A 15,524-nucleotide genomic window follows, 5' to 3' on the forward strand; every position below is an offset into this window, starting at 1 on the left:
CTCACAGGGGGCATAACATGTGCAAAGCCTTTGCATTTAGATTGTCCCTTACCCCGACCACCTCTTTCTCGGGCAGTCTCATCTACAGGCCGCCAGGGGCCTGCACTCCTTTTTTGGACGCGATTCCGGACATTCTGGCTGGCCTGTTGATTGAGAAAAGCACCTTCACTGTAACTAGGCGATTTTAATATTCACTTGGACGATCAGACTAATTAATCAACAAAAAGATGTGTAGCTGATTTTGAGGTTGTACAACTCATACAACTGATGCATCAGGCCACCCATGAAAGGGGTCACATTTTGGACCCTATTTTTTTCAACGACCCAGGTCTGGAGGTGCTCTCCCCCATCTGGATGCCCTGGGCAGATCATTTCTTTGTTCCCATGCGGTATCTTAAACCTCCTAAAGTAAAGGTGAAGGGTAGTTGCCCAGTGGTAGGTCGTAAATGGCCAAGGCAGGCCCCTGATGCCTGGCTTACAGACCTTGAAGCAAACGCCCCACCAGAAACAGGGGACCTGGAGCAAGCGCAAAACAACTGGTCAAATTGGTTGAATGAAACCTAGCTAGGAATTTTAGGAAACGAGGGCCAATAAAACCTAACAAATCCAACAGATCGTCATGGTTTGGTCCTGAGCTGGTTGCCCAAAAGAATCAATCAATCAATCAGTCATTTTTTAAGCGCACTACATACCCGCGAGGGTCTCAAGGGGCTGGGGGGGGGGAGTTGGGGGCCGCTACTGATCGAACTGCCAGGTCTTGAGTATCCTCCTGAAGGTCAGCAGGTCTTGGGTCTGTCGTAGGCCCAGTGGGAGGGTGTTCCATGTCTTGGCGGTGAGGTGGAAGAAGGATCTCACACCGGTGGTTGTTCTTCGGATGCGCAGGACGGTGGCGAGTGAGAGGTCGGCGTAGCGTAGCTGGCGGTTGGGGGTGTAGAAGGAGAGCCGTCTGTTGAGGTAGGCTGGGCCGGTCTTGTGGAGTGCCATGTTTGCGTGGATGAGGAGCTTGAAGGATATCCTCTTGTTGATGGGGAGCCAGTGCGGGTTTCTCAGGTGGGGGGTGATGTGGCCGTGTCGTGGTGCATCGAGGATCAGTCGTGCTGAGGTGTTTTGGATGTGTTGTAGTCGATTGATGAGTTTGGTCGGGGCTCCCGCTTAGAGAGTGTCTCCGTAGTCGAGTCTGCTGCTGACGAGGGCCTGGGTGACTGTCTTTCTTGAAGAAAAGCTGTAAAAAACTAGAGAGAAGTTGGAGGAAGACGTAGGCCCCTGAGCTCAAGCTAGCGTACAAGACAGCCATCCGACTATACCATAAGAACATCAGGAAAGCACAAGCAGTCTCCTATGAGTATAGCATAGAGAGGACCTCAAACTCCTTGAAGGATCTGTTTAAATCACTTACAACAGTTGACTCAGGTGCCCACCTCTCTCAACACTCAATAGACAGGTGTAATGAGTTTTCCTCGTTTTTCAAAAATAAGGTCGAAATTATCTATAATTCACTTCAACCGAACACACGGAAAACATCAGGTGTAACTAACGACCAAAAAACTGCCAGGTACTCCCTATTAGCACCAAGCAGGCAACAACTATTTCTCCTCCTGCTTTGTTTTCATTTCCTATGTTAGGAGAAGAACAGGCAATTTCCCTTCTACAGAACATCAAATCAGGGTCCCCTATAGGCTCTGCCTTGCCCCACATTCTTGTTCAAGGTGGGGACTGTGTTTTAACCCAACTCACCAGCCTCATCTCCCTCTCTCTTGAAAAGGGGATAGTACCTAAAGAGGGGAAGCACACCATTGCAAAGCCATTGCTGAAAAAACCTCAGCTAGACCCCATGGTCATGGAAAACTATTGCCCAATTTCATTACTGCCCATCTTGGGAAAGGTAGCAGAGAAACATGTGAATAGTGCGATCTCACAGTTTCTGGAAGAGCACTGTCTTTTACATTAGACCCAGATGGGTTTTCGACTAGAGCATAATACGGAGTCAGCGCTACTCATCGTCATCGAAAAATCAAAGAGAATATTAGAGCAGGGAAGAACCGCTGCTATTGCGTTATTAGATCTAAGCGCGGCATTTGACACTGTAGACCACCAAATCCTTGTCAATAGACTCAAAAATCATTGGAATCAAAGGCACAGCCAACTAATGGGTGGCCTTGTTTTTGAGTGACATGTCTTTTCAGTGCATGGAGGCCGGCATTTTGTCAGACACCCTTTCAGCTCCATGGGGTTCTTCCCTGAGTCTTTAATGTATATTTGAGCCCACTAGCCCACATAGTCCAGGAGTATGGACTCCCCATTGTGTCATATGTCGATGACACTCAATTAGTTGTTTCTATTGCTGATTCTCTGAACTCCGACCATAAACAACTTACCCCGTGTCTGGAGAGGATAGGAGCATGGATCGCAGACTGCAGCCTGAAGCTAAAAGGGGATAAAACTGAGCTTAGGATCCTGGGTGGCAATTCTAACCTTCGGTTAGAGATTCCCTGGCCAGCCACCGGGGGTCCTCCGCCAACCTCTAAATGCGCCACAAAAAACTGGGTATGTGGCTCGATCAGAATCTAACAATGGACACGCGGGCCAAAAAACTGGCTGGTACATACTTCTGCATCCTTCAGATGCTCAGGAAAATCCTGGGCTTACTCCCTGAGAAATCGAGAAGGACAATGGTACAATCCATAGTTGTGTCAAGACTCGATTATGGAAATGCACTATAACTTGGATCACCCAAATATGTTACCAATAGGCTACAGGTTTTACAGAATGTGGCAGCGAGACTTCTTCTCTATATACCTAGGAATCAGTCAGCTAGAGCATCACTGAAAGAGCTACAGTGGCTTCCTGTCCACACCAGGATCAAATGTAAGTCTCTTTGCCTGGCACATAGAGCCATGGATGGGTGAGGTTCAATCATGTTGCGAACCCTGATCTCCCACTACGCACCTCGCCGCTATCTTAGATCAGGGCCGAATTTTTTGATGAACACCACCAGAATTAAGAGGTCAAGGTGGGGTGTAAGATCTTTTTCACATCTGGCACCCAAACTTTGAAACAGCATGGACCCAGAGCTGCGATCTATCGAAAATGAACAGGCCTTTAAAAAGAAACTAAAAACGTGGCTGTTCCCTTAACTCTTGTTCCAGATAGCTTCCCTTACCTGTTATAGCGCTGGGATGCTAGTAGCCTTGAGCTCTATAAATCCCTAATCCTAAACTTAAACCTGTGTGCATGCACATAGTTTCCTGCATGGCATGGACTTTGAAGTCCATCCCATGCACGACCCCTGTAGTGCAGTCTCACTGGTGTGCCTTTTTCAAATGCACCCCCACCTTTAAAATAGGCACAGTCATGCCCTCCTGCCAGACTACTTGAAAGTCGGAATCTGGTGGGCAGGTAATGCAACCTAGGGTGGAGCGGCGGTTTGCACCACCACGCCACTGCTATGCTAAAAAGTCATAATCAGGGCCTAAGTGTCTATTTTTTATTAATGAAATCTTTATTCAAAAATGTATTTACCTATGATGAAGTTCTGTGGGTCGGCAAAATAAAGATAACCAAGTATTATTTGTATAAAGTGGTCACCTCAGCTGGGAGGGGGGCCAGTACTAGTCTGCCCCCGGCCCGTCCCGGGGCACCTGGCTGCATGGCTGTTTGTGGTGTCCCACCAGCTGCCCGCGCGCACGTGCCTCGAGCGCCCACCTCCATGGCTGGCTTCCTGGGGAGGGCAAACCCCCTCCAGGTTTGATCCGGGGAAAGAGGGCGCATGCTGCCGGGATGCCAGGCCCCTGCTCTAGAAGGGGCCTGGACTTCCCCGGCGGCTCCCCCTGATGCTTTGGTGTTTTTTACCGACTACAACCTCAGATCAGACCTGCTGAATTTAAGCATATTACTAAGCTGAAGAAAAGAAACTAACCAGGATTCCCCCGGTAACGGCGAGTGAAGAGGGAATAGCCCAGCGCTGAATCCTCGCGCGGGCGCAGGAAATGTGGCGTACAGAAGACCCACTCCCCGACGGCGCTCAGGGGGCTGAAGTACTTCTGAATGAGACTCACCCCGCGGACGGTGTTGGGCTGGTAGCAGCCCCCAGCGTTCCGGGATCTGGTCTTCTCGGAGTCGGGTTGCTTGGCAATGCAGCCCAAAGCAGGTGGTAAACTCCGTCTAAGGATAAACACGGGTGCAAGACCGATAGCCAACAAGTACCGTAGGGGAAAGTTGACAAGAACTTTGAAGAGAGAGTTCAGGAGGGCGTGAAACCATCGAGAGGTAATTGGGTGGGGTCCGTGCAGGCCACCCGGAGGATTCAACACGGCGGGAAGGTCATTGGCCTGGGAGTTCCAGATCCCCTCTGCGGGACCGGCGGCTGGGCCCTACCCGGCCCCTGCGGGGTGCATTTCCGCCACGGCGGTGTGCCGCGACCGGCTCTGGGTCGGCTGGGAAGGCTTCGGGTGGCAGGTGGCCCTCCGCTCTAGTGGAGGGCATTACAGCCCCCCTGGCAGCTGCTTTGCCATGTCCGCGAGGCAGAGGGAGATTCGACCGTCTCCGTGCCCACCCCCGGGCACTCGCTCCTGGCTGCCCCTCGTGGTGTCGGGGCAGGGAAGGAGGGACGGGGCCCCCTGCTCCCGGTGTGACTGTTGACTGGGGCGGACTGTGCTCAGTGCACCCGACCATGTCACGTTGCCGGGCGGGGAGTCCCACGCCAGGCGCCAGGGGTCTGCGGCGATGTCGGTTACCCACCCAACCCATTTTGAAACACAGACCACGGAGTCTAACACATTCGCGAGTCGGAGGGCTGAGCTAAACCCTGTGGTGTAGTGAAGGTGAGGACCGGCACGCGCTGGCTGAGGTGGGATCCCACTGCATTTCAAGCGGCAGGCGCACCACCGGCCCATCTCCCCCACTCTGTCGGGGAGGTGGTGCATGAGCATGCGTGATAGGATCCAAAAGATGGTGAACTATGCCTGGGCAGGACGAAGCCAGAGGAAACTGTAGTGGAGGTCTGTAGCAGTCCTGAAGTGCAAATCGGTCGGCTGACCTGGGTATAGGGGCGAAACACTAATCGAACCATCTAGTAGCTGGTTCCCTCCAAAGATTCCCTCAGGATAGCTGGTGCTTGGAGCCCCCAGTTTTTTCTGGTAAAGAGAACGATTAGAGGTCTTGGGGCCAAAACGATCTCAACCTATTGTCAAACTTTAAATGGGTATCAAGCCCAGCTCGCTGGCGTGAAGCCGGGCATGGAATGCGAGTGTCTAGTGGGCCACTTTTGGTAAGTAGAACAAGCGCTGCGGGATGAACCGAACGCCGGGTTAATGCACCCAATGCAGACGCTCATCAGATCCCAGAAAAGGTGTTGAAATAGACAGCAGGACAGTGGCAATGGAAGTCAGAATCGCGCTAAGGAGTGTGTAACAACTCACCTGCCAAATTAACTAGCCCTGAAAATGGATGGTGCTGGTGTGTTCGACCCATACACTGCCAGCGCTGAGAGCCATGGGGGCTAAGTTGGACGAGTAGGAGAGGCGCTGTGGTACACATAGAAGCCCGGGGCAAGGCCCGGGGTGGAGCCGCCGAAGGTGCAGATCTTGGTGGTAGTAGCCAATATTCAAACGAGAACTTTGAAGGCCGACATGGAGAAGGGTTCCATGTGAACAGATGAACATGGGTCAGTCGGTCCTAAGAGATTGGCAAGCGCCTTTTAGAAGGGACTGGCGATGGCCTCCATTGCCCTCGGCCGATCGAAAGGGAGTCGGGTTCGGATTCCCGAACCCAGAGTGGCGGAGATGGGTGCCCTTGCGGCGTCCAGTGCGGCAACGCAAACAATCCTAGAAAAGCCGGCGGGAGCACCAGGGAGAGTTCTCTTTTCTTTGTGAAGGGCAGGACACCCTGGAATGGGTTCGCCCCGAGAGAGGGGCCCTGGCCTTATAAAGCGTTGCGGTACCGGCGATATCCGTTGATCTCTTGCTGGTCCTTGAAAATCAGGGGGAGATAGCGTGAATCTCGCGCCGGGCCGTACCCATATCCGCAGCAGTTCTCCAAGGAGAACAGCCTCTGGCATGTTGGAACAATGTAGGTAAGGGAAGTCAGCAAGTCAGATCCGTAACTTCGGGATAAGTATTGACTCTAAGGGCTCGGATGGTCGGGCTGGGTCGCAAAGCAGGGCTGGGCGTGTACCGTGGCTTGACGAGGTGCCGCCCTCCAGGACGGCGGCAACTCTGGAAATGAGCCAGGCCCTTCTTGTGGATCACCCCAGCTGCGGTGGTCTCGTCTCCCCTTGGCCCCTCCCCGGTGGCGCGGGGCCAGCATTCTGCCTTGGCCGGCACCTAGCAGCTGACTTAGAACTGTTGCGGACCAGGGGAATCTGACTGTTTAATTAAAGCAAAGCATCATGAAGGCCCAAGGCGGTTGTTGACACGATTAGATTTCTGCCCAGTGCTCTGAATGTCAAAGTGAAGAAATCCAAAGAAGCGCGGGTAAACAGCGGGAGTAACTGTGACTCTCTTAACCTATTCTCAGTGGTAGTGGCCTTTACCTCCCAGTGGTCCCACTGGTAACTGCCTCTACAGTGCTTGACTATTCGGAGAAAGTCTGTTGAGACAGGCCAAACAAGGTTCTATGATGGCGGCGAGCGTGATAGTGAGAAATTGTGAAACAAACAAACACAATTCCAGATGGGGTAGTTCTTGGTGATTAAAAACCCCGTTAAGTTGGCAAAAGGAGGTGCTGTCTTTTCCAGGAATCATTAACCTCCTTACCGACTTTGACAACGCAGCACCCGCTTCAAACAATGCAACAAGCATCAACTATTCAGGTCACGATATAGCACCTAGTTCACCCTCCGAAGCAGACGAAGACACTACAGCAGACCTCAGCAAAACCATAAAATGTGTGGCCTCCGCTGTCAAGAATGATATTGTTACAACCAACATAGAAAATCTATCCGATGTGTACGAGGTCAGCAAAGAATTGAATACAGAGAAAGTCACATATTGGAAATACCCAAACAAACAGTATAATTGTGACGTGTGGAGACATTTTGGGAACATTTAAAGAACTAAGAAAACATGTCTCTAACAAGCATAAAGGCTTCTATCTCAGAGCCTATTGCTCAAATTGTGACAAAAAAGCCGAATACCATAATATTGCATGCCATTATGCCAAATGTAAAGGAAGACCTCAAAAAGGAGAGCTGCAATTCCTGTGCAGCTTCTGTGACCTCAGAATGGATCAAAGATTGGACTTTCACAACATGCTCGGAATGCGCATCCAAGAGCGCAAAATGAGGCTAGACTAGCAGCTCTAGCAAGCAGCAAACCATCAAAATTATGGTCACAGGAAGAAATACTGTTATTAGCAGAATTGTAAAAAGTATATGAGAACAAGAGAAACATAAGTGCGCTGATGGTTCAGCATTTTGACAATAAAAACAGAAAATACATTGTAGAAAAAAGAAGAGCTAAAAGAGATAAGAGCAAAAAACCGTCAAAGGATGTACTGCAAGCATCCAATATCTCCGAGAATGATTCCTGCGATGAACCAGAGGTTTCAGTGGAAGTAACAACGGAAAGGCGCAGAGACTTTATCAATCGGAAACGAGTGTCAAAAATAAAAAACTTTGATGAACTGAGTGATAGAATCACAGAATTCGTGAAGTACACCAAAAACATACAGCATCACAATGCTGCTATGGATCTGATGGATGAGATAGTGACTTATATCTCAGAAAACACCAATGATGTAAGTCCTGTACCAGCAAATCGTACCGAACCAACGAGCGAACCCAATAATGAGCCTATGAACTCTGCTCAAGATGAGCAATAGATTGCCTCAGTACAAAACAAGATAGCAAAGAAAGATAAGAAAAATCAAAGGCTCAATCGGACACAAGAAAAATTATGCAAAAGCAAAGGACAGCTACAAAGAATACCAGGCAATGTTTAAAAAAGACAAAAAGAAAATTGCCAGGATAATCACTGGTGGGCCAGAAGATGCCACTTGCCAAATCAGTTCTGATGAAATCTTCCAATATTATAAAGTCATAATTGAAAAAGAAAACAAGAAAAATCCCAAATTCATCCCAATTGATCGGATACCGGATGAACGCGAAATTGGAAGACTGCGTAAAGAAATTACAATGCTCAAAATAACTAAAGCGTTCGATGAATCAGATTTAAAGAAAGCAGTGGGGCCTGACATTATTGGTCTCAATGACTTGAATAACGTGCATAACAAGCAACCAAGACTGCTGCCCAGAATCTTATCCTCTTGGTTATCGATGAAAAGAGTACCAGAAAGTATTACAATGCTCAAAATAACTAAAGCGTTCGATGAATCAGATTTAAAGAAAGCAGTGGGGCCTGACATTATTGGTCTCAATGACTTGAATAACGTGCATAACAAGCAACCAAGACTGCTGCCCAGAATCTTATCCTCTTGGTTATCGATGAAAAGAGTACCAGAAAGTATTAAAAAGAACCGATCGATATTGGTACCTGAGAATGTTCCGATTAGCGAACTTAAAAAAATCAGTAATTGGCGACCAATTGCCATTGGTACGGCATTCATGAAGTTGTTCACGAAAATACTAACTAAAAGACTCACATCTTTCGTTGAATTGAAAACGAGACAAAAAGCTTTATGAAGGTGAGAGGTTGTCTCGAAAATCTGACTCTTCTGCAAAATATCATAAAAGGGGCACAAAAGAACAGAAACTTGTTAGCAGTAGTGTTCATAGATATCTCAAAAGCCTTTGACTCTGTCAGCCATGGTCACATTTTACAGAGTCTTGAAAGGGAAACAGCCTTTTTAGGTCTCGCTACTCCATTCCGCAAGGAATGAATAGCGAGAATTATAGGGTTGCATCAGGAAAGCTAAACCAGCCGGCGGATTTCCACAAGTGCATGTGATTGTGAACGCGCATCCGCCTGCTGGTTTAGCTTTCCTGATGTAACTCTAACCGTCACTTCAAAGGGATCAGCTCCGCCCCCTGCTGCACGCGCTTTCCATCCAGCGCTCGAAGCGCGTCCACACCAAAGCCATCTGTTGCTTCCCCCAGCAGGCTCGGCCTCACTTACTTCTCCTCCCCCCTAATAAACATCCCTCACGGCCGTGAACCAAAGGGATCACTTATAGAAGTGATCAGGCGAGTGCAGCATAGTTCGTTGGGGTCGGCATTAAAGTGTTTTAAATCCTATCTTAATAAAGGCAGACAAACCTGCATCTACTTACTCCTAGTAATTACCTCTTTTCATGCTCTACATTGGCCAATGCTTGCTGTCCAGCCTTTCACAAAAAGATGAACAGAAATGCTCAACATTGCCAAACATAAACCTCCAGTCACGGATCTGGGTAAAATCCATCGTTTATTTTTGCCCACCATGCCACTCCAATATGGACTCATTCATATGGAAATCAGTTGTGACCCTCTTCATGGGAGCAGTGCAGCCCTAACTACCAAGCCATGTTCTCCCTGGATTGTAAACAAGTATTCTGGGACAGTTTCGCGGTAACGCCCCGTATCAACCAGGCTAGCTTGAATCCATAGGCGCAGTGAGCATGGGACCCGCGTCTGGACATACCCTGCCAACTTAGGGTGACTATAGCAACGGTATGCTGTACATTGTCAATCATCCAACCTTTCAGCCTAGGTATGCAGCTGCCAAGAGATTTTCTGACACCACCGGCCCTCATTCCACCAGTACTCAGCATCACACAGATTCACATAAGACTCCACGGTAACCTGTGCACAATGACCCCACACACGTTCCTGCCGGTAATACAAGAGCTGGCGCTGCCACATCTCTAGCATGCAGGCTATTTACTTTTACCCCCCCACCCTCCTGTTCCTACTTACAGGACCCTCACTATCCCGAGGCATCTATCTGCTCCTGTTTCACGCAGGATCTGCTTCTATCTTTGCCCAACGGACCGTCATACATGGGGTAACTGGTCATCAACACATCGCTTTCGCCCGTGCTCCAAGGGGTCCCTTGATATTTTACGTGACACCATACCAGGCCGTACAGGAGCATCACAGCCTCCTGTTCAGTTTCTTTCTCACCTACACCCCCCCTGCAGTTTCAAAATGCACACGCCAGTCCTTTTTCTTCCCTGCGTTCATTCATTGCTCCCTTTTATTATTATTATGTAACGCGGCGCCGCGTTGCACACATGGGGTTCTTCTCCGCTCGGGACCACTGCCCGGTGCCCACTTTATTCAGGTTCTCTGACAATGCGTCCTGATTCACTTGCAGAATGTGTTTTTTTTACCTCTTTCTCCCTGTCAGGATAGTAGAGGTGGGAGGAGTGACATCTCCCCCACCCCCTAGAATCACTGCACTCGAGCACGCGCAGGCCTCTGTGAAGACAAACCAGAAGTAACAACACCTCACTGTCAACTCACTGCTACTCCCTGCTCGCCCTTTCTCCCCAGTTGGCGTCTGTATAATCATTCTTTCATTCATTGTCCGCTTTTTGTGCCTCAATGGTTCACTATTTACTTTCCACGAGACAGTCTAAAATCCGGTAAGCAGTCCAGTAGGGAAGAGGATGTGGCTGAATGGCTAGAGCAGTCGAACTTGAAGCTGGAGGACCGGTTTTGAGTCTCGGCGAGGACGCTCAACATCCTGTGATTCTGAGCAAATCCCCATGCCCAACAACAACACAAATGAATGTGCAGTTGGTGTTTCAGGTCCAGTTCGAGCTATATAAAAGTCCATAAAAATATTAAAATTCTCTCCCTATCACCAACACGCAATTCGTCCCTGCCCGTAGAGGATCTTCCGTTTCAGGGCTAATTAATCGGTGACTTTCGTAGCACACATTTCACTCAAGCGCCAAGAGGCTGCCAGAGCCGTTAATAAACAGTGCCTACTCCTCTGCAATCAAATTTTTATAAACAGTTTTGTGCCTATTTGACAATGTACTGTGCAAAACTGTTCCAGTTAAGTCAAATTAGTGCCGTATTGTTATCACATGCAAAAAGCTTAAATTAGGGCGGGGTCTTCCGGGACGCTTAACACTGTATTTACACTTTTTTCTAGAAACATTGTACACATGTTTGTTTGGCCTCCTTTTCTATTTTAAAAATTACACATAACCAATAAGGCTTATACATATACAAAGCATCCTGCCTTTAAAATTTCCTTTTGCAACCCAGCTCCTTTACAGTTTCTGCAGGCATATGCAGCACACTTCCCCCACTTGCAATAAACCTCCACCAAACGCCAAACTTTCCTACAAATGTAATCACGGCCTCGGGCGCTACTACTAACATAAATTAACAAGTCGTTGTCACAAAGCTTCACAGGAAAGACCAGCGATGCCATATGGACAGCAGGCAGCCACAACACATCTTCCCCACTACTCTTTTCCTACCATTTGTTTCTCCCGTCAGTGATTTGTTCCTCATATGTTTCCTTCCAATCTGGCCCTATCTTTCCACACAACGTAAAGCACTTTCTATAACATCCTCATGTGTCCTGCACCTTTTCTCTTCCCTCAAACCCCTATTTCCCCTTAAACTCTCAATTTTTTTAAAAACAAAAACTCTCCAGTTCTCCTTGTTTGCTTGGCTGCCCTTCTGCCCTCTGTTAGACTCGCTTTCTGTGCCTTTCTGCCCCTGTTAGACTCGTTTTTTGTGCCTTTCTGCCCCTCTTAGACTCGTTTTTTCCCTTGTTTTTCTGCCCTTCTGCCCTCTGTTAGACCCGTTTTTTGTGCCCTTCTGCCCCTGTTAGACTCGTTTTTTGTGCATTTCTGCCCCTGTTAGACTCGTTTTTTGTGCCCTTCTGCCCCTATTAGACTCGTTTTTTACCTTGTTTTTCTGCCCTTCTGCCCTCTGTTAGACGCGGTTTTTGTGCCCTTCTGCCCCTGTTAGACTCGTTTTTGTGCCTTTCTGCCCTCTGTTAGACTCGCTTTTTGTGCCCTTCTGCCCTCTGTTAGACTCGTTTTTTCCCTTGTTTTTCTGCCCTTCTGCTCTCTGTTAGACTCGCTTTTTGTGCCCTTCTGCCCTCTGTTAGACTCGCTTTTTGTGCCCTTCTGCCCTCTGTTAGACTCGTTTTTTTCCCCTTGCAATCCCAGCATCACTCAGCGCAACCCCAGCATCACTCAGCGCAAACCCAGCATCACTCAGCGCAACCCCTGCATCACTCAGCGCAATCCCTGCATCACTCAGCGCAACTCCTGCATCACTCGGCGCAACCCCAGCATCAATCAGCACCACCACATTATCAATCAGCACCACCACAGCACCACTCAGCACCACCACAGCACCACTCTGTACCACCACATTATCACTCTGCAACACCACAGCACCACTCAGCACAAGCCCAGCACCACTCAACACCACCCAGAACCACCACAACACCACCACTGCATAACTCATAACCACCACAGCTTCACTCTAAACCACCACAGCACCACTCAGCACTACCACAGCATCACTCAGGACCACCACAGCACCACTCAAAATCACCACAGCTTCACTCAAAACGACCACAGCACCACGCAGCACCACCACAGCATCACCCAGCACCACCACAGCACCACTCACCACCACCACATTATCACTCAGAATCACCACAGTATCACTCAGCACCACCACAGCACCACTAAGCACCACACAGCACCAGTCAGCACCACCACAGCACAACTCAGAACCACCACAAAACTACTCAGCAACACTCAGCACTCCACCCTCTAAATCCACCCTCCAAATCCACCCTCCAACACCAACTACACCCTCCACCCTCCAAATCCACCATCAAACAACAGACTCAAAATAGAAAACCACAATCAAACTCCACCCTCCAAATGCAAGTCCACCAAGTTATTTGCAAAATTTTTACCAATTACCATTATACATTACAATAACTTTTATTTAAAAATTAATTCATACATTTTATTAGAAGCCATTGTTATTTGTAATATCAATACATAGAAGTCACATACAAACAACACATATTGTATTTCAATTGCAAAAGGTGTCACATTAAAAAAATTAAAACTATTGGCATTGTAAAATACAAAACTATTAATTCCTATATTTTCACTATTAAAAAACATAAATAAAAATTAATATAATTTACAATACCAAAACATCAAACTTTCCTAATGCGAGACCTATTGCATTGCAAATGCTTGTTATAAAAGTTTTAAAAAGGACTGACTTGAACAATGAATCCTGAACAACAAAGACATCCTTAACCACAACATTCTTAACTACGACTTACTCGAACAACGACTTCCCTAAGCCATGAAAAAAAAAGACCTTGCAACTGGCCAGTAGATGGCACTGTTGTAATTACAATGACAAGTCTCTTAGGGCCAGATGTAGGAAGCCTATTACCGATCGGTAACGGCCAAAATGAACGAATTTTGGCCGTTACTGACCGGTAACAGAATTTTCTGATGTAGGGGCCTAAATTAAGGATTCAGTAAATTACCGAATCAGTAATTTAAGGAATTGGTAAATTACCGAATTCCTAATGTAGGGAGCACTTAAATGAGTGCCTATGCCATGTTAGGATTCATTATTTACCACCAACTACAAGTTGGTGGTAAGTAACAAAAACCCCCAAAAAAGCATTTTCATGCAAATTACTTGAATGCCATGTTGCAGACATACATGCCCTTAGGGCATGTATGTGTGCCACATGTGCACCCATACACAATTGAGGGGTTCAACAGGGTGTCAAATTGACACCCTGCTACCCTTCAATGTTTTCCCCCTTTTACTGAATCGGTATTTACCGATTTGGTAATTGCCATTCATTCCTATAGGCCTCCAGGCCCATAGGTAATACCGATTTGGTAAATACCGAATCTTAACGATTCGGTAATTTTTACTGAATAATTTGCTACATAGCATTTACCGATTCGAAATTACCGAATCGGTAAAATTCGGTATTTTCGAATCGGTAAATACTATTTACCTACATCTGGCCCTTAATGTGTTGCAGGTTCCTTCTCTATTCGGTTACGGAAGTAATTGGTTAATTACTGGATATATCATCAACTAAGAAGAGAACAGTCTTATTTATTCTTTGTATCCTTCCTACCGTAAAATTAAGTAGACAATTGATTATATTTGAAGTAATGTATATGATGTATATATGCTTAAAACGATAAAACTACAAGATCCCGAGCATTTAAAATTTGCTTTGCTGTCTGACTGAATTTTCAAAGATAAATGCATTTTTTTCTGGAAAAAAATCAATTAAAAAAACAAAAACTTTGCTTTCAGACCCCTTTGTTGTCTAATCCCGGCCCAATTCGCCGGGGCCATTAAATGAATTTGTCCATACCATGCTACTAATTCAAATGTAACAGACTAAGGCTGCTGTTCTCTTTAGTTTTAAAGACGTATGCATGGGGAAAAAAACTCAGCCTAGAGTCTCCTTTCACAACTTTCAAGCCTTCCGTGGACATTACGTTTATAAGCAAAAAAGACTAAGGAGGGACCCAGTCAACCATTCATATCTGAAATAGCGGTGGGTATTATATAATGGTGGCGAGGAAGGGGCACCGCTCACATTAGCGGAGCAGATGCAGGAGCACCGGTGCCCAAGGGATTTAGGGGTCCATAAATAAAGGATGATTTGTACTAGTGAACCGTGGAACATGTGGCCCCATCAGCCTCCATGAAACCATCAAAAAGCAGACCATTTCCCTACCAATGGCACCTGTGAAATAATAAATATCTGCACAGTGTATTTATTCAACTGCCCCAACCGCCCACACACAGATAAAAGCGGCTCTGATATATTATGTGGATACAAATGATAGGTTGGTAAAAGTGTTATCTGCTCGCGTGCAGTTCTATCCTACCTCAGGACGGACAGGGCGCCTACAGGCCGGCCGCATGCTCCCGCTCACAGCACCAGGGGCCTGGAGCGGTTCATTTGCAAAGAGCAGAATGCTTCAATACATTTATAATTTGTAAAGGATAAATATCCGAGTGTGCTTACTCAGCAGAAACTGGGCTGACAGATGCATTCCACTTTACAGCTGCAACACATTGCAAAATATGAACTACGAGTGCAGGTTATAAATACTTTTTTATAGGAGCACATCCACTCTTGACAAGGATGTTTCAGGAAGGAAAATAAAATCAATAGTGCCATCTATTGGCCAGTCCCAAGGTGTTTTTTTTTCGTGGTTGGGGAACTCGTTGTTAAAAATTTAGTTGTTTGGCTTTGCTCGTTGTTTAGCCTTTGTGGTTTAGGAATTTGTGGTTTAGGCAGTAGTTGTTCAATCATACATCCGTCTTGAAAAGCACAGTGTTCCGTCATACATCAGAGACATAATAAAAGACTTCTACCCTGACTCAACAACATTTTTCAAGGGAAAGAACAATGAAGCAACTCCAGAAATAACAATGAAGTCAGGAGTTAATCAAGGTGACTCTTCAGCCTCACTGCTGTTTAACATTGCCATGGATCCTTTGATCTGTGATCTTCAGAAAGACGGCATGGGCTTCACATTCGGCTCTGATGGTCTCATTGAGCACATCACCGCTCTCGCCTTTG

General features: G+C 47.0%; 1 protein-coding gene and 1 pseudogene across 1 annotated transcript in view; both read left to right on the forward strand.

Moving 5' to 3' along the window:
* Positions 1–15,524, forward strand: part of LOC147710001 (saoe class I histocompatibility antigen, A alpha chain-like) — a 323,941-nt gene that overhangs the window by 187,660 nt on the left and 120,757 nt on the right. The gene's annotated exons all lie outside the window — the stretch shown is intronic.
* Positions 3,871–6,054, forward strand: LOC147710002 (28S ribosomal RNA; annotated as a pseudogene).

This window comes from Lissotriton vulgaris, chromosome 5 (assembly GCF_964263255.1).
Source record: "Lissotriton vulgaris chromosome 5, aLisVul1.2, whole genome shotgun sequence".
Classification (NCBI taxonomy): domain Eukaryota; kingdom Metazoa; phylum Chordata; class Amphibia; order Caudata; family Salamandridae; genus Lissotriton; species Lissotriton vulgaris.